The sequence below is a fragment of the Ranitomeya imitator genome, chromosome 5, assembly GCF_032444005.1.
Source record: "Ranitomeya imitator isolate aRanImi1 chromosome 5, aRanImi1.pri, whole genome shotgun sequence".
NCBI lineage: Eukaryota > Metazoa > Chordata > Amphibia > Anura > Dendrobatidae > Ranitomeya > Ranitomeya imitator.
In genome coordinates, this window is record NC_091286.1 from 567511276 (window position 1) to 567537449 (window position 26174).

A 26174-nucleotide genomic window follows, 5' to 3' on the forward strand; every position below is an offset into this window, starting at 1 on the left:
GTACGGAGGGTCTTTTTGCCCCCTTTGCGTGGTTTTTGTAGGGTTTTGTGTTGACCGCAAAGTTACCTTTCCTATCCTCGCTCTGTTCAGAAAGTTGGGCCTCACTTTGCTAGATCTATTTCATCTCTACGTTTGTCTTTTCATCTTAACTCACAGTCATTATATGTGGGGGCTGCCTTTTCCTTTGGGGTATTTCTCTGAGGCAAGGTAGGCTTATTTTCTATCTTCAGGCTAGCTAGTTTCTCAGGCCGTGCCGAGTTGCATAGGCAGCGTTAGGCGCAATCCACGGCTGCCTTTAGTGTGGTTGAAGAGGATTAGGCATTGCGGTCAACAGAGTTCCCACGTCTCAAAGCTCATTCTTGTTTTTTGGGTTATTGCCAGGTCACTGTATGTGCGCTGACCTCTATGTCCATTGTGGTACTGAATTACATAATGAATTGTATGGAGCATTATATGTGGTGGCACAGGCACAGCGTTATATGGAGCATCTATGGGGCCATAATGAATTGTATGGAGCATTATATGTGGCGGCACAGGCACAGTATTATATGGAGCATCTATGGGGCCATAATGAATTGTATGGACTATGGAACATTATATGTGGCGGCACAGGCACAGGACAGCGTTATATGGAGCATTATATGTGGCGGCACAGCTTTATAGGGAGTCCATATAAAGCTGTGCCGCCACATATAATGCTCCATACAGTTCATTATGGTCCCATAGAATCTAGATGCTCCATATTATGGAATGGATGGAGCATCTATGGGGTAATATTGAATTGTATGGAGCATTATATGTGGCGGCACAGTGTTATATGGAGCATCTATGGGGCCATAATGAATTGTATGGAGCATTATATGTGGCGGCACAGGCACAGCGTTATATGGAGCATCTATGGGGCCATAATGAATTGTATGGAGCATTATATGTGGTGGCACAGGCACAGCGTTATATGGAGCATCTATGGGGCCATAATGAATTGTATGGAGCATTATATGTGGCGGCACAGGCACAGCGTTATATGGAGCATCTATGGGGCCATAATGAATTGTATGGAGCATTAAATGTGGCGGCACAGCTTTATAGGGAGCATCTATGGGGCCATAATGAATTGTATGGAGCATTATATGTGGCGGCACAGCTTTATAGGGAGCATCTATGGGGCCATAATGAATTGTATGGAGCATTAAATGTGGCGGCACAGCTTTATAGGGAGCATCTATGGGGCCATAATGAATTGTATGGAGCATTATATGTGGCGGCACAGCTTTATAGGGAGCATCTATGGGGCCATAATGAATTGTATGGAGCATTAAATGTGGCGGCACAGCTTTATAGGGAGCATCTATGGGGCCATAATGAATTGTATGGAGCATTATATGTGGCGGCACAGCTTTATAGGGAGCATCTATGGGGCCATAATGAATTGTATGGAGCATTAAATGTGGCGGCACAGCTTTATAGGGAGCATCTATGGGGCCATAATGAATTGTATGGATTATTATATGTGGCGGCACAGCTTTATAGGGAGCATCTATGGGGCCATAATGAATTGTATGGAGCATTATATGTGGCGGCACAGCTTTATAGCTGTTGATGTGTTGTTTATGCCCCTTTTTTTATTGTTTATAATACAATAATATATCTGTTAATTAGTCTGTAATGTTAACTGAACACATAGTGAACAAGCGAACATACATTTATGTTCCTTTTTTTTTTAGAATGGCATCTGGCCAAAAACCTAAAAGCGGAGCTCAAAAGCGCAGACTAAGAAAAGAAGAGTTAGCACAGACAGCTAAATTACCCAAAATTATTTCATTTTTTAAACAATCTGAGAAAGAACATGGTGAGATAACAGTCCCCTGTAGCAGTAGTACTTCAGGTGACAGTGGCCAGATTACTGCCCGGGCCAGTGCCCATGGTGAGGAGACTGAAAACTTGGCAAGTGTAAATGCTGAAGTTACATATGCGGACACGTCTCACATTCCTTCAAAGAGTCCAGAGAGCACACAGTCAAGTGTAAATAAAGAATTCTGTGCATCAGTTACTATACAGAGCGAAGAACATTGCAGTGAATATCTGGATGAGATAATTGCAGATGATGAAGGCCTTGCTACAGATGCAAATACATTTCCAACAGACCGTGCTAACTTCCCACCAGATATTAAGGACAGTCAAACAAAGAGATTCATAATTTCTCAGGGGTCTTGTAGGCCATTTATAACATTTCCACAAGATGAAAAACAGGGAGGACGTTGTTTTTCGCAGGTATTTTACACCAAGAAAACACAAGCTGGAGTATTGATCCCACGTTCATGGTTGTGTTATTCGCCAATCCTAGACTGTGCCTACTGTGAACCCTGCTGGCTTTTTGTTGATCAAAGCTATGGTGCTTATAATTCAGCATGGGTGAATGGTGTGAGAAATTGGTCTCACCTATCACAGGCAGTGCATTATCATGAAACCTCCATCCAGCACATTAATGCGTGCATGTTGATGCAGCATTGGCGCAGTCATAGTACTGTAGACGAAGAAAATGAGAGGGACATTAGAAAACAAAAAAACTTCTGGAGGCAAGTTCTTGACAGAGTGATTAATGTCACCTTAACACTGGCAATGTGTAATCTTCCTTTTAGAGGTCACACAGAAGTAATAGACCAAGCAAACAGTGGAGTTTTTTTGTCCATGATTCAGTTGCTAGCAAAGTATGACTATACTCTGCAGCAATTAATGGAAATGCCAAGGGGTTCTGTCCGTTATCTGAGCCACAGAATACAGGATTAAATAATTTCTTTATTGTCAAAGAAGATAGAGCAAGAAATTGTTAATGAGATCAAGAACGCTACATTTTTTTCAGTGATCATAGATACAACACAAGACATCTCTAAAACTGACCAACTTAGTCAGATTTTTCGTTATGTAACCATTGAAACTAATGAACAGAATACTGTTAGTGAAGTAAAGGTAAAAGAAGTTTTCCTGGGATTTCATGCCATAACAGACCAAACAGCTGCAAACCTTGAGAAAGAAATTGTTCAAAGTATTAAAAATAAGGGTCTTGACATAAGTAGATGTCGTGGACAAGGGTATGATGGGGCAGCAAACATGAGTGGCATATATACTGGGGTTCAAGCAAGAATTTCAAAAAGGGAACCTAGTGCACAGTATATACATTGTGCAGCTCACAACTTAAACCTTGCTGTAAATGATTCCGTAAGATTCATCCCGGAACTAGGAAAATTTTATGATATCATTGAAAAATTGTACCAGTTTTTTGCCAACAGCATCAAACGATGGGCTTTATTATCAGAGATATCATCAGAGTCTAAAACTGATAACATTACTCTGAAGAGATTGTGTCCAACTAGATGGTCTTCCAGGAATGATTCAATCAGGGCACTGAGGTATCGCTACACTGATATCCTGAAGGCACTGACAAAAATTATCCTGAAGTCTGACAAAAATTCCAGTGACAGCAATGATGCCGCTAGCTTAAAGAAAAACATCAGCACCTTTGAATTTGTGATCACAGTCGTCATGCAGGCTACGATTCTAGATGTTGTTGGACCAGTTTCAAAGTGTCTGCAAGCTAAAGATGCAAATCTTGAAAAAGCAACACTCTTACTTAAAAATGCTGTTGAAGTTCTTCAAGAGTTCAGAGAAAACTACCAGGGAGCAAAAAACAGTGCCATACAATTGTCAGAGAAGTGGGGAATATACGTTGCATTTCAAAGAAAAAGAAATAAACGTGTAAAAAGACAGTATGATGAATTGTGCGAAGATGAACGGCTCTGCGATGCTGAGAAGTACTTCCAGGTCAACATCTTTAACTCCTGCTTGGACACAATTATCATGCAATTAAAGCAAAGATTTCACAGTCTTCATTCAACTGTGAATAAATTTAAATCAATCCTTCCCAGCTCACTGCAATCTGCGTCTGATGAAGAACTTCATAAGGATGGAGAGAACCTTGTGAACCATTTCAAAAAAGACTTGTCACCAACTCTTCCTACACAGCTCATTTCATTCAGAGCTTGCTGCAAATCACAAATTGCACACATGACCACTGTGGAAGAAATTGCCAAGCTATTGATTGTTGACAACAGTGTGCTAGTTCCAAGTTTTCCAGAAGTGTGTACAGCATATATTTTGTTCTTATCCTTGCCAGTAACAGTGGCTAGCGCTGAACGCTCCTTCTCAAAACTAAAGCTAATAAAAAACTACCTGAGGTGTACAATGGGACAAGAAAGGCTAAGTGGACTAGCTATGCTGTCAATTGAAAATGACCGTGCTAGAAAGATTAACTTAAATACAATTATTGATGAATTTGCTGAAAAGAAAGCCAGGAGAATGAGTTTTAAGTAAATTGTTCACACCTCCACACAGTTTTACTGTTTTAAATACATTTTTCAGTGAACATTTCTAAATTCAAACATTTGAATGGCTGACTAAAGCCCAGTTATTTTGATTTGATTTAGTAAATTTAGTAAAATGGTTATTTATTTAGCAATAAAGGGTACAGTTGTTTACTAATTATTATTAAATAGGTTGTCTAAAACCATTACATTTTTTTACTATAGGCCTAAGCTCTAACAGGCAGGTAGTTACTAACTAACTGCCTGTCCTGCCCAGTGCAGACCTGTGCCAGCTCAGGGTAGTCACAGACCACTACTGCTGCTTCCTCTGACATCACATCAACAGAACAGCAGCTTCTCTTCTAGTCTGTTGAAGGGCTGTGACTGCCAGCGTTATGCTGATTGACAGCCATCTCCCCATTGCATAACTACAGGGAGTCGGTTATTGAACAGCATGAGGTCGGCAGTCATGCCCCATAAACAGAGCAGCTTAGAACATGAAAAGCTGCTCTATTGACATGAAGCAGCAGGATTTGTGGCAGGAGCAGTCCTTGACCACTCTAGGCCAGCACAGAACAGGTGGGTAATTAGCAACTACCTGCCTATCAGTTCATAGGTTCATAGTTAAATAATAAAACAGTCCTGGACAACCCATTTACGTTTTGAAAAAAATCAAATCCTCCAAACTACAGTATTATTTCCTCCAGTTTATAAAGTAATAACAGTCTGTGCTGCTTGATAAGTCATAGGCCACAATAAGCACATCCAGATTTGCCAGATATGACATCAATTGCATGACTGCTTTGTGTTATATTCAGTTGTTAAATATTGAACGTAAATTTATTATTTAGAGTTAATAGTTGAGTTCTAAACAGATAATAAATATTACAACCTATATGTTTACATAACTTTGTTGCAGTATGGGGGGGGGGGGGGGGGGCCCAGGAAAATTTCTTGCACAGGGGCCCTCTGCAGTCTGTGTCCGCCCCTGGCTCGGAGATATAGTTTTCATCGCCTCTGTTGCATGATTTACGGCTTCCAGATATGCTGAATACATGTGGGAATTCCCTAACAAACAGGCATTGCCCCATGTATTCAGCATATCTGGAAGCCGTAAATCATGCAACTGAGGTGATGAAAACTATAACTCTGAGTATTAACAAATACTCAGAGGTCACCCGAGCGTGCTCGGGAATTCTCGAGTAACGAGTGTATTCGCTCATCGCTAAAGGTTATATACCAACTAATAATTGGCCCTCACCTCTGCTAAACAGACCTATTTCACAAACCTTGTATCTTCATTATCCTACAACCCAAAATAACTGTTCAGCACATTCAACTCTCTCCTCTGCCCACCACTGCCTCCTCCAACTCCCCTAATCTCTGCCGAGGACTTTGCTACCTACTTCAAAAATAAGATTGACCAAACAAGGCAAACCTTTACTGTTCCACCACCCCAACCACTCCATATACCAGACCTCTGCCCTTCCCTAATAACCTCCCTCTCCAACATCAGTGAAGGAGAGCTTACTCACCTCCTTTCCAAATCACACCTCACCACCTGTGCACTTGACCCCATCCCTTCCCACCTGCTTCCCAACCTTACTAACCCCTCATTCCAGCCCTAACCCATCTCTTGAACCTATCGCTATCTTCTGGTACCTTCCCCTCTGCCTTCAAACCAGCCACCATCACACCCATCCTCAAAAAATCAAACCTTGACCCAACTGCTATGTCTAGCTATTGCCCCATATCACTGCTCCCGTTTGCTTCCAAACTCCTTGAGCAGCATGTCCATGCTCAACTTTCTTCACACCTCTCAGCTAACTCTCTCCTTGACAACCTCCAATCTGGCTTCCGCCCCACCACTCCACCGAAACAACTCTGACTAAAATTACTAATGACTTACTCACAGCCAAACCTAACAGACAGTTCTCCATCCTCCTCCTTCTTGACCTGTTCTCTGCCTTCGACACAGTCGACCACTGCCTACTGCTACAGATTCTTTCTTTCGTTGGCATCAAAGACCTTGCCCTGTCCTGGAATGCCTTATACCTTTCCAACTGCACATTTAGCATTTCCCACTCCCACACTACCTCCTCATCCCGCCCTCTCTCTGTTGGAGTCCCTCAAGGCTCTGTCCTGGGGCTCCTACTCTTTTCATTATATACCCTTGGCCTAGGACAACTCATAAAATCCCATGGCTTCCAGTACCACCTGTATGCGGACAACACTCAGATCTACCTCTCTGGCCTAGATGTCTCCTCTCTGCTGTCCAGAATCCCGGAGCGTCTATCAGCCATATCCTCCTTCTTCACCTTTCGCTTCCTAAAACTCAATGTAGACAAAACCGAACTCATCATCTTTCCTCCATCTCGCGTATCTCCCCTACCCGACCTATCTATTATGGTAAACGACATCACTCTTTTTCCCGCACCTGAAATCCGCTGCCTCGGAGTAACTCTCGACTCTGCCCTCTCCTTCAAACCGCAAGTCCAAACTCTTGCCACTTCCTGTCGCCTCCAACTCAAAAATATTTCCAGAATCTGTTTCTTCCTCAACCCTCAATCTACTAAAACTCTTGTGCATACCCTCATTATCTCCTGCCTTGATTACTGCAACACCCTCCGCTGTGGCCTCCCCACTGACTCTCTTGCACTACTCCAGTCTGTCCTCAACTCTGCTGCCCGACTAATCCACCTCTCTCCACGCTACTCCCCTGTTTCTCCCCTCTGCAAATCCCTCCACTAGCTCCCAATTCCCCAACGAATCCAGTTGAAACCACTAACACTGACGTACAAAGCCATCCATAACCTGCCCCTTCGCTATATCTCTGAACTAATCTCCCATTATCTTCCCTCACGTAATCTTTGATCCTCCCAAGACCCTCTACTCTCCTCCACACTTATTCGTTCCTCACACAACCGCCTCCAAGATTTCTTCCGAATATCCCCCATCCTCTGGAATTCTATGCCTCAACATGTCTGATTATCCACCACCCTCGGATCCTTTAGACGGAACCTGAAAACCCATCTCTTCAGGAAAGCTTACAGCTTGCAATAACCATTCTGCCGCCTCAGCACCACCCTAGCTGCCACCTCACCACCACCAGAGCTGTTGCACCCCAGACCTTCTGTCTCTTCCCCATTATCCCGTAGAATGTATGTTCGTAAGGACAGGGTCCTCTCCCCTTTTTACCAGTCTATCATCGTAAATTTGTTTACTGTAAGCGATATCTATAACTTTGTATGTAACCCCTTCTCATGTACAGCACCATGGAATTAGGCCGGCGTCACACACAGCGTAAAACAATACGGTCCGTATATTACGGCCGTAATACGCTGAAAAGTCCCGAAAAAAGTGGTCCGTAGCTCCTCCGTAGGCAGGGTGTGTCAGCGTTTTTTGCGCATGGCATCCTCCGTATGTAATCCGTATGGCATCCGTACTGCGTGGTTTTCTCGCAGGCTAGCAAAACCAACATACCGCTATAGAAGTGATCCATGTGTCCCAAAAAGAAAAGAAAATATATATATACTGTCTATATATATATATATATATATATATATATATATATATATATATATATATATATGTCAGTAGACACATATATTAGAGAGAAAAGCCGGTAATTCAGTGCGGTGTACAGTAAAATCACACTGACAGCTTACAGTAGAATAGGTAGAATAAATGTGTACACATAGAATAGGTATATATATATATATATGTCAGTGAGACACATATATGTATATATATTAATATTTATTCCAGCGCTAGACAGCTTGAAAGCCGGTAATTCAATTACCGGCTTTTTCCTTCTCCTTCCTAAAACCCGACATGATTTGAGACATGGTTTACATACAGTAAACCATGTCTTCTCTCCATTTTTTTTGCAGATTCCACACTACTAATGTCAGTAGTGTGTATCTGCAAAATTTGGCCGTTCTAGCTCTTAAAATAAAGGGTTAAATGGCGGAAAAAATTGGCGTGGGCTCCCGCGCAATTTTCTCCGCCAGAGTAGTAAAGCCAGTGACTGAGGGCAGATATTAATAGCCTGGAGAGGGTCCACGGTTATTGGCCCCCCCCTGGCTAAAAATATCTGCCCCCAGCCACCCCAGAACAGGCACATCTGGAAGATGCGCCTATTCTGGCACTTGGCCACTCTCTTCCCATTCCCGTGTAGCGGTGGGATATGGGGTAATGAAGGGTTAATGCCACCTTGCTATTGTAAGGTGACATTAAGCCAGATTAATAATGGAGAGGCGTCAATTATGACACCTATCCATTATTAATCCAATTGTAGTGAAGGGTTAAATAAAACACAAACACATTATTTAAAATTATTTTAATGAAATAAAAACAATGGTTGTTGCAGTATTTTATTCAACGCCCAATCCAGTCACTGAAGACCCTCGTTCTGTGAGTAAAAAAACATAATAAACCAGCAATATACTTACCCTCCGCAGATCTGTAACGTTCAACGATGTAAATCCTTCTGAAGGGGTTAAAACATTTTGCAGCAAGGAGCTGTGCTAATGCAGGCTGCTCCTCGCTGCAAAACCCCAGGGAATGAGGCTAAAAATAGATCAATGATCTATATTTAGCTTTATTTGCGGTGAGGCGCCCTCTGCTGGCTGTTCATAGATCGTGGGAAATTAACTAGAAAGCCAGGGAGCTTTCTAGGTAATTTCCCACGATCTATGAACAGCCAGCAGAGGGCGCCTCACCGCAAATAAAGCTAAATATAGATCATTGATCTATTTTTAGCCTCATTCCCTGGGGTTTTGCAGCGAGGAGCAGCCTGCATTAGCACAGCTCCTTGCTGCAAAATGTTTTAACCCCTTCAGAAGGATTTACATCGTTGGACGTTACAGATCTGCGGAGGGTAAGTATATTGTTGGTTTATTATGTTTTTTTACTCACAGAACGAGGGTCTTCAGTGACTGGATTGGGCGTTGAATAAAATACTGCAACAACCATTGTTTTTATTTCATTAAAATAATTTTAAATAATGTGTTTGTGTTTTATTTAACCCTTCACTACAATTGGATTAATAATGGATAGGTGTCATAATTGACGCCTCTCCATTATTAATCTGGCTTAATGTCACCTTACAATAGCAAGGTGGCATTAACCCTTCATTACCCCATATCCCACCGCTACACGGGAATGGGAAGAGAGTGGCCAAGTGCCAGAATAGGCGCATCTTCCAGATGTGCCTGTTCTGGGGTGGCTGGGGGCAGATATTTTTAGCCAGGGGGGGGCCAATAACCGTGGACCCTCTCCAGGCTATTAATATCTGCCCTCAGTCACTGGCTTTACTACTCTGGCGGAGAAAATTGCGCGGGAGCCCACGCCAATTTTTTCCGCCATTTAACCCTTTATTTTAAGAGCTAGAACGGCCAAATTTTGCAGATACACACTACTGACATTAGTAGTGTGGAATCTGCAAAAAAAATGGAGAGAAGACATGGTTTACTGTATGTAAACCATGTCTCAAATCATGTCGGGTTTTAGGAAGGAGAAAGAAAAAGCCGGTATTGGAATTACCGGCTTTCAAGCTGTATAGCGCTGGAATAAATATTAATATATATACATATATGTGTCTCACTGACATATATATATATATATATACCTATTCTATGTGTACACATTTATTCTACCTATTCTACTGTAAGCTGTCAGTGTGATTTTACTGTACACCGCACTGAATTCCCGGCTTTTCTCTCTAACAGCGCTGCGTATTTCTCGCAAGTCACACTGCTTGTCCGTGTGTAATCCGTATTTTTCACACTTCCATAGACTTTCATTGGCGTATTTCTTGCGCAGTACGGTGACAAACGCAGCATGCTGCGATTTTGTACGGCCGTAGAAAGCCGTATAATACTGATCAGTAAAATACGGCAAATAGGAGCAGGGGCATAGAGAATAATTGTGCCGTATTTTTTGCGAGTTTTACGGACGTAGATTCTGCGCTCTTACGTCCGTAAAACTCGCAAGTGTGACGCCGGCCTTAATGGTGCTATATAAATAAATAATAATAATTATAGTAATACTGTATGGATGAGCAATATAATAATGATACATTTTTTTTACAAGTTTTTGGAGGCTTAAATAGCAACTAAATATACCCAAGATCACTTAATACCCTATGAAAAATCAATATATTACAGATACATTTTTAAACAAGTTTTTTGAGGGTTATATACCAACAAAATGTACTCCATGTACTGAATAGTCCATGGGTGAGCAAAACAATAACATTTTGAACAAGTTTTTTGAAGGTTATTAGGGATGAGCGAATATACTTGTTACTCGAGATTTCTCGATCACGCTCGGGTGTCCTCCGAGTATTTTTTTAGTGCTCGGAGATTTAGTTTTCATCGCCGCAGCTGAATGATTTACATCTGTTAGCCAGCATAAGTACATGTGGGGGTGGCCTGGTTGCTAGGGAATCCCCACATGTAATCAAGCTGGCTAAGAGATGTAAATCATTCAGCTGAGGTGAGGAAAACTAAATCTCCGAGCACTAAAAAGGACACCCTAGCGTGCTCAGGAAATCTCGAGTAACGAGTATATTCGCTCATCACTAAAGGTTATATACCAACTAAATGGACGACTGAATAATCTATGGATAAGATATATAGTAACAATAAAATTTTGAACAAGTTTTTTGAGAGTTACAGTATATAATACTGAAAGCTACCCAATAATATGTAAAAGTCTATGGATCAGCAATAAAATACCGATACATTTTTTAAACAGTTTGTAGAGGCACCCAAGACGACATAGTACCCTATGGATGGTCCATAAAATACCGATACATTTTTGAGAAAGTTTTTTGAGGGTTATAAAACAACGAAATATATCCCAGAAGAACAAAATAGTGTATGGCTGAGAAATTTACTCTAGCAAACATTTTTAATGTTTTTTTTATTGGTATATATCATAAAAACTGTACCCCAGAACACAGAATACTCTTTTGATGAGAAATGTAACCCAACAAAATTTTCAACACTTTTTGGGAGTGTTTTATATCATAGAAATGTACACAAGACCACGTAATACTCTATGACTGCAAAATTTAACCCAGCAAAATTTGTTAATGCATTTTTCAAGTGTTATACGTGACAAAAGTGTACCAGACCACAGAATAGTGTATGGATAAGAAATGTAACCCAGCAAAACTTTTAAATGCTTTTTTGGAGTGTTCTATATCCAGGAAATATAGGAGAGGAGGAGGTGCAGGAGGGTGTGCAGGAACTGCTGTAGGAGATGGAGGAAACCCTGATGGAAGCAATCCTCAGCATCGGGAGCACAAGTGCCATGCCAGGGTGTGACTTGGTCCCAGCCTCTTCAGTGTTCACCCAGAGTACCGTCAGGGAAATGTAGCATCCCTGGCCACAAGTGCTTGTCCACATGTCGGTCATTAAGTGGGAAATCCCAGTGAGTGTGGAGGTAAGGGCATGGGTGATGTTCCTGGACACAGGCTGGTACAAGGTAGGGGGGATGCCACACTGGGAGAAAAGTGACGGCTGGGGACCTAGTACCAAGGGACAGCTGTCGCCATGAGTCGGCAGAAATCCTCCATATCAACAAGCTCATTCATTATGAACTCACAGGACCTGTCACACGGCACTGCGAGCAGGAGAATTTTATCACACTCACAGTGCCTTCAGATAGGTAATAGCAGTTTACAGAGAGACACTGAACACATGGTGCTCAGTTCCTCTGCTGGATGACAGGCTGCATGGTCGCACCATGCAGCCTGCCATCTAGATGTATCAGAGCTGGACCATTTGACTTGGGACAAATGGATTTAAAGCATCTCTGCAGAAAGGTGAGGAATACTGTTGTTTGTTTGTTTTTACCTCTTTTCCAGATGACGAGGGCATCAGGTGAATGGGCGAGGTCGTAAGTATGGTTTAATTAAGAATATTAAAGGAGTCTGTGTCATTCTTTCAAGTAAAGGACTTTTTTGTGGGTGTCTGTGTTTTCTTACAATGTGACTATGGGGTTAGTAATGGGAGCATCTTATTGACGCCTCTCCATTACTAACCTCGGGGCTTGATCTCACCTGATAGTACAAAGGTGACATCAACCCCCCTCAACTATCACCCCACTTGCCACCGCTACAGGGCAAGTGGGAAGAGTGAGACTAAGTGCCAGAATTGGTGAATCTTAGAGATGCACCTTTTCTGGGGCGGCTGAGAGCTGATGTTTTTAGCCTGGGGGGCCAGTTTCCATGGTACCTTCATAGGCTATTAATATCAGCCCAAAGCTTTTTTAGGGTCCCCCATTTTAATAGCCAGCAAAGGCTAAGTATACAGCTGTGAGCTGATATTAATAGCCTGGGAAGCTCTATGGGTATTACCCCCTTCCCAGGCTATAAACATCAGCCCCCAATCGTCGGCTTTCTCTCTGCTGGTTATGAAAATTGAGCGAGAACCCACGTTATTTTTTTTCCGAAAAATAATCTTTTATTCATTAAATACATGTACAGTAAGCTGCACACACTGTACTAACTGTATTTGTCACATACATCTATATATCTACCTATTCTATTTGTATTTACTGTGTGTAATCCATCTCTTCTATCCTGTCGGCTCATGCAGTGTTTTTACAGAACAGGGCAGATGAATTGCCGGCTTTTCTTCTATGTATCTATGTAATGTAAATACATATATATACAGGTGCATCTCACAAAATTAGAATATCATCAAAAATTTAATTTATTTAAGTTCTTCAATACAAAAGTGAAACTCATATATTACATAAAGTCATTACATAGTGATGTATTTTAAGTGTTTATTTCTGTTAATGTTGATGATTATGGCTTACAGCCAATGAAAACTCAAAAGGCATAATCTCAGTATATTAGAATACTTTATAACACCAGCTTGAAAAATTATTTTAAAATCTACTGAAATGTATGTTCAGTAAATGCACTCAATACATGGTCGGGGTTCCTTTTGCATCAATTACTGCATCAATGCGGCATGGCATGGAGGTGATTATCCTGTGGCACTGCTGAGGTGTTATGGAGGTCCAGGTTGCATTGATAGCAGCCTTCAGCTCAGCTGCATTGTTGGTTCTGGTGTCTCTCATCTTCCTCTTGACAATACCCTATAGAATCTCTATGGTGTTAAGGTCAGGCAAGTTTGATGGCTAATCAAGCACCGTGATACTGTTGTTTTCAAACCAGGTATTTGTACTTTTGGCAGTGTGGACAGGTGCCAAGTCCTGCTGGAGAATTAAATTTCCATCTTCAAAAAGCTTATCATCAGAGCACTAAGTGCTCTAAAATTTACTGGTAGATGGCTGCGCTGACTTTGGTCTTGATAAATCACAGTGGACCTACACCAGCAGATGACATGGCTCCCCAAACCATCACTGATTGTGGAAACTTCACACTAGACTCCAAGCAGCTTGGATTGTGTGCCTCTCCACTCTTCCTCCAGATTCTGGGATGTTGATTTCCAAATGAAATGCAAAATTGAGTTTCCTTGTGGAGTATGCCAATGACTGCCTTCTGGACATCTGTCAAGTCAGCAGTCTTCCAAATGATTGTGGAGCCTACTGAAACAGACAAAGGGACCTTTTTAAATGCTTAGGGAGCCTTTGCAGGTGTTTTTTGTTAAATAATCTGACTTACTGAGAAAATGACTTCTGGGTTTTCATTTGCTGTAAGCCATAATCATCAACATTAACAGAAATAAACACTTGAAATAGATCACTCTGTTTGTAATGACTATATAATATGAGTTTCAATTTTTGCACTGAAGAACTGAAATAAATTAACTTTTTAATGATATTCTAATTTTGTGAGATGCACCTGTATGTGTGTGTCACTAACATCTATATATCTATGTATATCTATGTATTCTATGTGTATATATCTATTCTATCCTATTCTAAACGGTCACGCTATGATTTTACAGCACTCGGCACATGAACTGCCGGCTTTTCAAAGGACACCGGTGCATAAAAATCGGACAGCACTTGCATGGTCTGAGTGCTTGCGATTTTTTTCTCGTATCCATAGGCTTACATTGGCGAGTCTCGGACAACATACGCGTACAATCGCAGCATGCTGCGATTTTACAAGCACATCGAATACGCCCGAGAAAATAAACGGTGATGTGAGCTGCCCCATAGATTAAAATTGGGCCGAGTGCTATGTGATGTTTTATCGCATAGCACTCACCCGTATTCTACAGTAGTATGACGCCAGCCTTAGTCTGAGAATCTCACTGCGCTAAAATGCGAACTAGCGGGTCTCGCCAACCACCGGACATCCCATCAACCTCATCTGATGCTTTCTCCTTCCACTATCAACTATGCAAGTGATCTCACACAGGTCTCCGGCCACAAAAACTCCACTTCTTTATCCCCTACAGTCGGGGTTAGTGAAAGCCCATCAGCTGTTACGGAAGTGGAAATGCCTGCTGTTTTTGTTTCACCAAGCACACCACATTTTTCTCAATCCACCATAACATCTCCGCCTGCACCTGACTTACAGTCCAGCAGTTTGTAGTGTTCACCCTACTCCACCTTCTCTCAGTGCAGAAGCCAGCCATCAGTCCCACAATTGTGGTCACGTAAAAGAATGTTTCCTCCAACACATGCCAAAGCTAGGAGCTTGAACTCCACCATCTCCAATCTGTTGACCACAAAAATGCTGCCTTTCAACCTGGTGGATACAGACGGTTTCTGAAAGCTGATGGCCATCGCAGTCCCCTAGTATCAGTCACCATTACTTCTCTAAGAAAGCTGTGGCTGCGCTACACCGTCATGTCACAGACATCACCCATTTCCTGAAAAAATATGTCTGCCAGGGAGCATTTCACCACTGACACCTGGACGAGCACACATGGATAGGGGCTGACTAGGCACTAAGTGACTCTGGTGTCTGTGGGAGCAGGGGCGGCTCCACAAGTATTGGAATGCCCAAAGCTTGTGGGCAAACCTCTGTATCTAACACATCCTCCACTGCTTCTGGCTCTTCCACCTCCTCTAGGGTCTGCACCTGCGCCCTCAACCTCTCCCTTAATGAAACACACGTTCCAACAGTGCAGAGAGAATCCCTTACCTCCGTGCTGCGCAGCCAGGTCTCACCGCAGCCAGGCAGTGTTTAAGTTAATATGCATTGGACATTGCAATCACACAGATCTAGAGTTGTGGACAGCTATCAAAACCAAGTTTGTGCAATGGCTGTCTCCACTGAACCTGGAGCCAGGGAAGGCCGTGTGTGGTAATGTTGCAAACCTGGTGGCGGCCCTACGCCGAGGCAACCTCACATATGCCTTGCATGGCTCACATCCTCAACCTGGTGGTACAGCAATTTCTCAACCACTATCCCGGCCTGGATGCGCTGCTGCAGAAAGCTCGGTCGCTGTGTGCACACTTAAACTGTTCGCACCCCGCAGGTTATCGACTTGCATCGCTATAGAGGTCTTTCGGCCTACCGGTTAACCGTTTGATTTGCAATATGCCAACACTTGTTGCAGCAACTATGGCAGCAGCGATGAGCCCTGATGCAGTATGTTCTTTTGCATGGGCAAATGTAGTACGGATGTGGTGCAAATCACGCTTGTGGAATGGGCACAGATGGACCTCTGCACAGTTTTTAAATGGCCTCTAAGATGTTTATCGCTGACGATGCCATCATCAGTATCACTATTCCGGTCATCTACATGCTTTGAATACTCAACGGGAGGAGCTGGTGGTCCCAGAGGAAGAGGTGGAAGCAGAGGAGGATGCAGAAGGGATAACAATATCTCTAAGTTCTAGACTGTCGTTGCATATGGTAGGATGGATTACAGCGATCGAGGGGGCTCATGATACCACACAAACTGGGGTAAACTCCAAATCATAAATAGCAAGATGGGTCAAAATTAAGCAATTACAACCTTGAGAAATATTTGTCCCCTAAAATTATCTATTATTTCTTTATCTAAAAGCAAAAAGGCTAGTAACCAACAGCAAACATAAGTAAAATTAACACTAGGGTGTATTGGGAGGTGTCTGGGATCACCCAAATAATTCCAGGACGTAGATATATGGACCTAGTGGGTTCCTCCCTCTCTCTGAAAATTTTCCCTTCCTGGCAGTAGAGGTTGGCTCCCTACTATCCTTATTGGGTCCTAGCCCAAAGTGAAGACACAATAGATAGAAAGTGGGAAAAAAATTATAGTGAAAATTAATCAAGGTCTCCAACTAGCTCTGTGAGGTATCCTTATAAAGACAATCTGGTTCCAAAGGAATCTCCAGGATATGGTCAGAGGAGTGGTTGAGCTTACCTGTCACCCCTTGGAGGTTTTGTCTTGCCAGGCAGCGCTGCTGGTGTCTACCTGACGGATAAGCACCTCCGGCTGACCTCTGAAAGTGTAGACGGCCTAACTTTCAGCAAAATGAACAAGTTATGGATCTCCAATGACTCTTGCACCCCAGTCGCAGACTGGGCAAACTAGATGATGGTATCGTTTATAGCGTCATACATTGTGCAGTCTGTGCCACCTTTGTCGTGGCTTTTGTGCCTGCTTTTGCTAGTGCCCACATGGCAATAGATTTTAACTGAATGTGCATCCTCAGAAGCACGTTCAGTTACTGAACCGGCAGGATCCTCTTGCCCCTGAGGCCGGGTGAGCAGAGGGGGCCACTATCACACAGAAACCTTTTGGTTGCATTTACAGTACATGCGCTGAGTTCAGGCTGTTAAACTTGCGTGATCGCCAATATTGAAGTGATTCAATGCTCTACACTGGCTTAGGAAGAATGACGGGCACAGAATGATCGCTAGTAGATCAATCTGTCCACATACAGTATCATGTTATCAGCAGCATATCTGCAGTTTTCACCAGGTGATGTGTTGCTAAGAACAATGATATTTGCTCTGGCACAAACAATCCAATCACTCGATGAATAGCAGCATTTTGCTTGTTTTGTATAAAACACCCCATAGTCCTCCACAAAGTATAATGCACACCCCATAGCACTCCATATAGCATAATGTGCCCTATAGTCCTCCATATAGTATAATGTGCCCTATATCCCTCCATATACTTTAAGACACTCCTTATAGTCCAATACACTCCTTATAGTCCTCCATATATTATATGCTCCCCATATCCTCCCTATACCATAATGCACTTCTCATAGTCCTCCGTATATTATAATGCATCCCTTAGTCCTCTATATTGTATAATGCACCCCCCATAGTCATCCATAGAGTACAATGCACTCCTCAATATGATACAACCCATAGTCCTTCATATAGTATAATTCATTCCCCATAGTCCTTGATACAGTATAATGCAGGTCACATACAGCACACATAGTATAATGCACTCCCCATGGTTCTTGATAGAGTATATTGCAACACCCATATAGTATAATGCAGCCCCCATAAAGTACATATAGGTTATTGCACCCCATAGTTCTTAATAGAGTATAATTCTGAGCCAACTCAGAGTATAATGCAGCCATCCCATAGAGTATAAGCCAGCCTCCTCATAGAGTATAATGCAGCCCCATGCACAGTATAATGTAGCCCCCACACACGCAGTAAAATGCAGCCACACACTGTATAATGCAGCCACAATCACACCCAGTATAATGCAGCCACACACACACACAATATAGTGCAGACACACAGTATACTCCAGCCCACACACACAGTGTAATGCAACTTACACACACACAGTATAGTGCAGCCCCCCACACACAGTATATTGCAACCCCTCCACAGACACAGTATAATGCAGCCCTCTACACACACAAGATAAAGCAGCAACACACACAGCATAATGCAGCCATAAACACAGTATTATGCAGACACACACGCACACTGTAATGCAGCCACACAAACACACACAGTATAATGCAGACACACACATTTTAATGCAGCCCCACACAAAGTATAATTCAGCCCACACACACACAGTATAATGTAGCTCCCCCACACAGTATAATACACACACACTATAATGCAGCTCCCCTCCCACACACACAGTATAATGCAGCTCCCCACACACTGTATAATACACACACAGAGTATAATGCAGCTCCCCCCACACAGTATAATACGCACACAGTATAATGCAGCCATACACACACACAGTATAATGCAGCTCTCCTCACACACAGTATGATGCACACACACACACATGCAGTATAATGCAGCCACACATACACACACTCCTTTCTTTACTCCTTGTTCCTTGTGTTCCTTTATGGTTTTGCATCCTTCAGTCTGAATCTACAATGTGCACATTACAATAAGAATAAGAATCATTGCATTAACAGGTGTGTCCAAACTGGTACTATAGCTTCCTGCATTTGACTGGTACTGTATCTTCCTGCAGTGTGGAGAGTACCCAGTGCCTGATGCCTGGCACACTGATGCAATGGTGGGCACATGATTGTGAATGAGGGGGGCTGGTGCCGGCATTACTGCTCCCTCATAGCTGGATAGTCTGCGGTATACCCCCATGATGGTAATTGTAGGGAGGAAACAGGAGAAAGCAGGAGTTGAATAGAATTAACTTTACTTTTAAGGCAGCAATTTGATAACAGCTGAAAGGTGGTACAAAGGTTTGAGGGTCACATGTTTCATCATTATGGAAACAGGAACACATGGGCTACTTGCACAGTGAACAAGTCTGTATGATCATGTTCACACACCACCAAGAAACCTGAAGACACAAAAGAGAATAGTAAAACCAAAAACACTCAGTTTGAAAAAATGTTGCAGTAATCCGCAAGTGCTAGTAAAAGATGTAAAAAACAGGGTATTTGGTTGATACGTTTTTTGCAAAAAATGTATACTAAGCTGCTCTACCAATCTTCACGGTATACCCTTATCAGAGCAGTCCTAACTAATGTATGCAATCCCTATCTGATGTATTTAAAAACCTGATCATCTGTATATAACCTGTGTGAACAGGGTTCAGAGAGGAAAAATCCATGTGTGCATACAGGGTAGAACAGCTTTTGTGCAGATAGCCCAAGAGGAGTGGTGGAACTCCCCAGTCTTGTAGACACAAGAGAACAATTATGGAAACAGGAACACATGGGCTACTTGCACAGTGAACAAGTCTGTATGATCATGTTCACACACCACCAAGAAACCTGAAGACACAAAAGAGAATAGTAAAACCAAAAACACTCAGTTTGAAAAAATGTTGCAGTAATCCGCAAGTGCTAGTAAAAGATGTAAAAAACAGGGTATTTGGTTGATACGTTTTTTGCAAAAAATGTATACTAAGCTGCTCTACCAATCTTCACGGTATACCCTTATCAGAGCAGTCCTAACTAATGTATGCAATCCCTATCTGATGTATTTAAAAACCTGATCATCTGTATATAACCTGTGTGAACAGGGTTCAGAGAGGAAAAATCCATGTGTGCATACAGGGTAGAACAGCTTTTGTGCAGATAGCCCAAGAGGAGTGGTGGAACTCCCCAGTCTTGTAGACACAAGAGAACAATTATGGAAACAGGAACACATGGGCTACTTGCACAGTGAACAAGTCTGTATGATCATGTTCACACACCACCAAGAAACCTGAAGACACAAAAGAGAATAGTAAAACCAAAAACACTCAGTTTGAAAAAATGTTGCAGTAATCCGCAAGTGCTAGTAAAAGATGTAAAAAACAGGGTATTTGGTTGATACATTTTTTGCAAAAAATGTATACTAAGCTGCTCTACCAATCTTCACGGTATACCCTTATCAGAGCAGTCCTAACTAATGTATGCAATCCCTATCTGATGTATTTAAAAACCTGATCATCTGTATATAACCTGTGTGAACAGGGTTCAGAGAGGAAAAATCCATGTGTGCATACAGGGTAGAACAGCTTTTGTGCAGATAGCCCAAGAGCCCTGTTTTTTACATCTTTTACTAGCACTTGCGGATTACTGCAACATTTTTTCAAACTGAGTGTTTTTGGTTTTACTATTCTCTTTTGTGTCTTCAGGTTTCTTGGTGGTGTGTGAACATGATCATACAGACTTGTTCACTGTGCAAGTAGCCCATGTGTTCCTGTTTCCATAATTGTTCTCTTGTGTCTACAAGACTGGGGAGTTCCACCACTCCTCTTGGGCTATCTGCACAAAAGCTGTTCTACCCTGTATGCACACATGGATTTTTCCTCTCTGAACCCTGTTCACACAGGTTATATACAGATGATCAGGTTTTTAAATACATCAGATAGGGATTGCATACATTAGTTAGGACTGCTCTGATAAGGGTATACCGTGAAGATTGGTAGAGCAGCTTAGTATACATTTTTTGCAAAAAACGTATCAACCAAATACCCTGTTTTTTACATCTTTTACTAGCACTTGCGGATTACTGCAACATTTTTTCAAACTGAGTGTTTTTGGTTTTACTATTCTCTTTTGTGTCTTCAGGTTTCTTGGTGGTGTGTGAACATGATCATACAGACTTGTTCACTGTGCAAGTAGCCCATGTGTTCCTGTTTCCATAATTGTTCTCTTGTGTCTACAAGACTGGGGAGTTCCACCACTCCTCTTGGGCTATCTGCACAAAAGCTGTTCTACCCTGTATGCACACATGGATTTTTCCTCTCTGAACCCTGTTCACACAGGTTATATACAGATGATCAGGTTTTTAAATACATCAGATAGGGATTGCATACATTAGTTAGGACTGCTCTGATAAGGGTATACCGTGAAGATTGGTAGAGCAGCTTAGTATACATTTTTTGCAAAAAACGTATCAACCAAATACCCTGTTTTTTACATCTTTTACTAGCACTTGCGGATTACTGCAACATTTTTTCAAACTGAGTGTTTTTGGTTTTACTATTCTCTTTTGTGTCTTCAGGTTTCTTGGTGGTGTGTGAACATGATCATACAGACTTGTTCACTGTGCAAGTAGCCCATGTGTTCCTGTTTCCATAATTGTTCTCTTGTGTCTACAAGACTGGGGAGTTCCACCACTCCTCTTGGGCTATCTGCACAAAAGCTGTTCTACCCTGTATGCACACATGGATTTTTCCTCTCTGAACCCTGTTCACACAGGTTATATACAGATGATCAGGTTTTTAAATACATCAGATAGGGATTGCATACATTAGTTAGGACTGCTCTGATAAGGGTATACCGTGAAGATTGGTAGAGCAGCTTAGTATACATTTTTTGCAAAAAACGTATCAACCAAATACCCTGTTTTTTACATCTTTTACTAGCACTTGCGGATTACTGCAACATTTTTTCAAACTGAGTGTTTTTGGTTTTACTATTCTCTTTTGTGTCTTCAGGTTTCTTGGTGGTGTGTGAACATGATCATACAGACTTGTTCACTGTGCAAGTAGCCCATGTGTTCCTGTTTCCATAATTGTTCTCTTGTGTCTACAAGACTGGGGAGTTCCACCACTCCTCTTGGGCTATCTGCACAAAAGCTGTTCTACCCTGTATGCACACATGGATTTTTCCTCTCTGAACCCTGTTCACACAGGTTATATACAGATGATCAGGTTTTTAAATACATCAGATAGGGATTGCATACATTAGTTAGGACTGCTCTGATAAGGGTATACCGTGAAGATTGGTAGAGCAGCTTAGTATACATTTTTTGCAAAAAACGTATCAACCAAATACCCTGTTTTTTACATCTTTTACTAGCACTTGCGGATTACTGCAACATTTTTTCAAACTGAGTGTTTTTGGTTTTACTATTCTCTTTTGTGTCTTCATGTTTCATCATTACAAACACACAGTGCTTGAGACAAGTTCCAGTGACAGTAGTTAACAGCAGTAAAAACAGGCAAACTGACAATAAATGAAAATGCAGTAGTGTATGTTCCAGGACAGTCCGTAGGAGCTGCTGGTTGACCTGAAAGACTGATCCAAACGCTTATTTTCCTGAATATCTTCCACTCCGTACAGGGTTGCTACACCCTAGTGGGCCTCCAAATCCCAGTACCTTCTATTCTTCATTTTATATATAGGTTGGTAATCAGTTTCATCCTCAGCTTCTTGTCCATCCTTGGCTTCACCACCGGGGCATCTTTGAGTACTGGCACACTTGGATGCATCTGTGGACCTTGAAATTTCTTCTTTTAAGGGGTGAATGCTACACTAGATTTTCTTCAAACACTTCAGGCATGCCAGCCTACTCCTACATCATTATGAGAACATCATACTGTGGGGAGGAACAATGTGGGGGCATCATACTGTTTGGGGACTTTGAGGGCATCATACTGTATGTATGGGAACACTGCAGGAACATCATCCTGTGTGGGGGCTTGGAAGTCTCATACTGTGTGGAGGAATACAGTATGGAGGTATCATATCCTATGGGGGCACCTTTGGGAAATTATACTATGTGGAGAGCTGTGGAGGCATCATACTATGTAAGGGAGACTAGACTATGGTGACATCATACTGTGTATGGAGGAATTGTGGGGGCATCATACTTTTTTTGAGGGTTGTAAAGGCATTATACTGTGTGGGATGCTTGTGTGAGGGCATAATATTGTGTGGAGGAATACTATGGGGGCATCATACTGTACGGAGACTGTGGGGGCATCATACTGTATGGGGAACACTGTAGGAACTTCATTCTATATAAGGGCTTTGCGACTATCATACTGCGTGACCATGTCATACAAAACAATATTCTCCTGTAGAAGCTCTGCTCTACAAACTTGCGAGGAAACACTTTTCCTATGAATCAAAGCAGACTAAGGAAGAGCACAAACCCATTGATCTCTCTGCCCAAAATTTTTTTCTGAAACTTATATGTAGAAATTTCAATGAAGTGAAGAACTATAATCCTTTTTTTATTCTAGGTGTCACTAATTGCAGTCTTAGAAAACAAATCCACCTCCGTGCGGTCTCGATTAAAGGGTTTGTAGGTCCACAACATAATGATGGCGTATCAACAGGAAGAATAGGAGCTGTGTAGTTCCCGGCAGCAACTGCTACACACTGGATGCAGCTGTGCTTTGCAGTTCTGTTTACATCCCGTCAGCGCAAATAACAGCCGATCAATGGAGGTGCCTGTTGTCTGATCCCCACCCATCTCACTGGTGACCTCTCCACTAACATTGCAACTTGGAAATGTCATTTTCCAAAAAGTTTTTTAGACAATTTTCCTGCATAATAATTTTTCCAATATTATCTCTCCTGACTCACTAATGAGAAAAGTAACCTAAAATTTTCTAAAAATAAACTCCATTCATCTGCTTCTTGCAGTTGCTAAAGCCAAATACCAAGTCCCCAATATTGCTCAGTATTTTGCTCATACAGTACAGACCAAAAGTTTGGACACACCTTCTCATTTAAAGATTTTTCTGTATTTTCATGACTATGAAAATTGTACATTCACACTGAAGGCATCAAAACTATGAATTAACACATGTGGAATTATATACTTAACAAAAAAGTGTGAAACAACTGAAATTATGCCTTATATTTTAGGTTCTTCAAAGTAGCCACCTTTTGCTTTGATGACTGCTTTGCACACTCTTGGCATTCTCTTGATGAGCCTCAAAGCTTTGAGAAAGATCTTCGGATCGAAACGCGTCGCCATACACTCCTCTTGCTAGAGGGGCATATACCGGAGGGAGTTTAGTCATTTGCGTGTATTTTTACATTTGGATTTCATTAAACTTGATCGATTTTAAGGAGCTGGAACTCAACCCCCTTTTTTTTCCTCATAGATTGTAAAAAACTGATGCGACGGATCCGTTTTTTTGACGGATCCGACTAGCACATCCATATAAATGGATAAAAAAATGTGGAGCATGCTCAGTTTAAAAAAATGGAATCCGCGCAAATATGTGAATACATATATGTATGTAAACCTGCTCTCTTTCCCCTACTGTTTGGGGTTTATTTTCTTTCCTTATTTCTATTCCCTCCCCTTCCTCCCCTTCCCCCCCTGTTCTTTCCTTACCAGTTAAAGGTAAAAGAAATAATCTCCCAATAAAGATTATTGGAAAAAAAAAACGGAATCCGGCGCCGGAATCCGTCATTTTTCGGATCCGGCACTTCCAGTTGCCGGAGACAAAAAACTTTGCTATGGACGTTTTTTCCAGAAACCGGAAACGGCAAATCCGGCGAAGACTGGACGAAACGCAATGTCATCCAGCGCAATCCGGCACTAATACAAGTCTATGGGGAAAAAACGGATCTGGCTGCAACATTCGCTGGATCTGGTTTTTTGAAATTTAGCCGGATTGAGCGTGACAGCGAAAACCTGACGTGTGAAAGTAGCCTTACCATCAGTGTCATCACTGTTTTGGATCAGTGTGTCATCAGTGTTTGGTCCATGTGTCTGTTTTCACCATCAGCGTCATCAGTGTTTATCACGGACGGATAAATAAATTACAAATCTTCTCCTATATTTTGTACTGTTAAATACGTGCACCACATGTATTGTACACTGATGCCATCTGGGTGGTTTTTTTTTACGGACCAATAAACTTGTATTGGCAGTTTTCATCCGTGATACCAGAAATAACGGACATGTCTCTGGGAGTTTTGCATCGACACACGATCAGATAAAAACCACAGACGTGAATAACACCGTCGTGTGAATGAGGCCTAAGAATGCAATTTATTTTGTGAAATCCAGATCAGATCCACTTTAAGCATCCACAACACTGCTGCAAGTCCCACTTCTAGGATCTGATTCTGCATTTTCTCTACACTTCAATAGAAAAGAAGCTACAATTCATTGATATTTGAGGGCGTTCAGGTGAAGAGGTACACAGTTTTTTCACGCAGCTTCCTCTCCATTAGTGTATAGAGAATATTGGACTGGACAGACATTGATGGTATATACAACGGTTAAGTTCGTAATACCTCTTCAGAGATTCTCCTGAACTACAGTATAGTTTTCATTTCAGTCCGCAGTAAAAGTCATTTATGCCCCCAGGGTTTCAGAAAGCCGTTAGGCCGGGATCACACATGCGAGAAATACGTCTGCGTCTCGCATGGTAATACCCGGCATTGCCGCCGTCACTCAGGAGCGGAGCGTGCGGCTCCATGTATTGCTATGCGGCCAACGCTCCGCTATCTGAGTGACGGCGCAATGCCGGGTATTACCATGCGAGACTTAGACGTATTTCTCGCATGTGTGATCCCGGCCTTACCTGAATACGCACACCTATCTATATACTAACAGAACGCACACATCCAGAAACCATTCCCATCACTATTAATACTTTTTTTTAACTAAGGACTGTCCCTCAAGGCTATGGATACATGATGACAAAAAGATTACGGTGTTGCATCTACGGATTCAAATTAATTGTTCTCAATGGGAAAAACAAATTAATAATCTTGTAATTATTTTAGTTTTGTTAGCCATTAAAAGGTATCATAACTACAAGGTTATCATTTCTTATCTTCCACTGAGAACAATCAATCTTTTTTTCAACTGGCTATAATTAGCTAACACGGTATCAAAACCTTTTTTTTCTTTTAACATCTATGGATAAGGCTACGTTCACATTAGCGTTGCGCGCCGGTGCGTCGGCGATGCAACGGCGACGCAACGCACGACGCACCAAAAACGCGCGCAAAAACGCTGCGTTTTGCGACGCGTGCGTCGTTTTTTGACGAAAATCGGACGCACGAAAAATGCAACTTGTTGCATTTTCTTGCGTCCGACGCTAGCGTTGAAAATGACGCACATGTCGGAAAACGCTACCAAAAAAAACGCACGCGTCCCCCATGTTAAACATAGGGGCGCGTCGCCGCTGCGTCGCCGCTGCGTCGCCGACGCAACAGCGACGCACATTAGCGAAACGCTAATGTGAACGTAGCCTTAGCAAC

At 42.1% G+C, this 26174-nt stretch overlaps 1 protein-coding gene across 1 annotated transcript in view; it reads left to right on the forward strand.

Moving 5' to 3' along the window:
* SNORC (secondary ossification center associated regulator of chondrocyte maturation) overlaps positions 1-26174 on the forward strand; it is a 140773-nt gene that overhangs the window by 114003 nt on the left and 596 nt on the right. The gene's annotated exons all lie outside the window — the stretch shown is intronic.